Raw genomic sequence first — 1064 nt, forward strand, 5'->3', positions numbered from 1 at the left:
TGTCACCTCGCCTGTGCGGGCCGGCCGTGTCACCTCGCCTGTGCGGGGCCGTGTCACCTCGCCTCGCGGGGCGGGCCGTGTCACCTCGCCTGTGCGGGGCCGTGTCACCTCGCCTGTGCGGGGCCGGCCGTGTCACCTGGCCTGTGCGGGGCCGTGTCACCTCGCCTGTGCGGGGCGGGCTGTGGGAGCAGCCGGGGTCCGCGCACCTGCTGGCGCCGGGCGGCCAGGCAAGGGCACCTGCGCTGGGTCAGGGGACCCGAGACAACGGGACGGCGGCCCAGGGCCGAGCCCAGCAGCGTCCGCGGGCGCCGAGGTGGGACCTGCCCGGGGCGGTGGCGAGAGGAGGAAAAGCCTCAACTACCCCAGAACCGGCCCGAGGCGCCGCGGAAAACCCGACATGAGGGGGAGCGGCAGGTTCGCGGCCCTTCCCGGCAAAGCCAAGCGAGGGAGAAACGGGCGGGAACGGGGGGGGGGTTCGGTGTCCCCGAAAGCCCCGGAGAGTGCCCCGCCCGCCCGGAAACGCTCCCGAGGCGGAAACGCAAACTCCGCGGCTTCGCTCCGGCCCCGCCCCGGGGTCTCAGCGGCGCGGGGGACCCTCCCCCCGAGTCCGCAGGCCGCGGGGAGGGCGCGGGGCGGAGGAGCCGGGAGGGAGCCCCCGGCGCCCCCGAACACAGCGCGGGGCCACGAACGCCGGGCCCGGGACGCGACCCCAGGCCCTGCCGGCGGGGACCGAGGGGAGCGCGGACTGAGCCCCAGGCCTCGTCCCGCCCCGCGGCCCAGCGCCCGCCCTCGGGGGCGGGGACCGCGGACCTTCCTGGTGGCGCCGCGGCCGGGCGGCTCCTCCTTTGTCCCGGCCCCGCGTGGAGCGGACGGACCCGGTTCCCACGCTGGCGCCCGGCGACCGGGAGGGGCCGCGGTGAGTCCCAGAGGCCCCGGCCCGTCCCTCCCCCCGCCGTCCCCTCCCCTGCCCGCCCAGCCCCCACCCCACCCAGCGAACCCAGAGGCCCCACCCTCCGTCCCCCACCCCCGCCTGCCCCAGCGGCCCACCACCCCGACACCCCCAC

The 1064-nt window shown here is 78.8% G+C and overlaps 1 protein-coding gene across 3 annotated transcripts in view; it reads left to right on the top strand.

Moving 5' to 3' along the window:
* Positions 1-771: 771 nt before the first annotated feature.
* Positions 772-1064, top strand: part of PGGHG (protein-glucosylgalactosylhydroxylysine glucosidase) — an 8392-nt gene continuing 8099 nt past the window's right edge. Inside the window, exon 1 of one of the 3 annotated variants that reach the window (XM_037735714.1) lies at positions 772-916. The gene's annotated coding sequence lies outside the window, so the exon portion shown is untranslated. The remainder of the gene's footprint in view (positions 917-1064) is intronic. The other 2 variants (XM_017520998.2, XM_017520999.2) reach the window with 2 other exon arrangements.

The sequence above is a fragment of the Cebus imitator genome, unplaced genomic scaffold (genome assembly GCF_001604975.1).
Source record: "Cebus imitator isolate Cc_AM_T3 unplaced genomic scaffold, Cebus_imitator-1.0 Scaffold929, whole genome shotgun sequence".
Lineage (NCBI taxonomy): Eukaryota > Metazoa > Chordata > Mammalia > Primates > Cebidae > Cebus > Cebus imitator.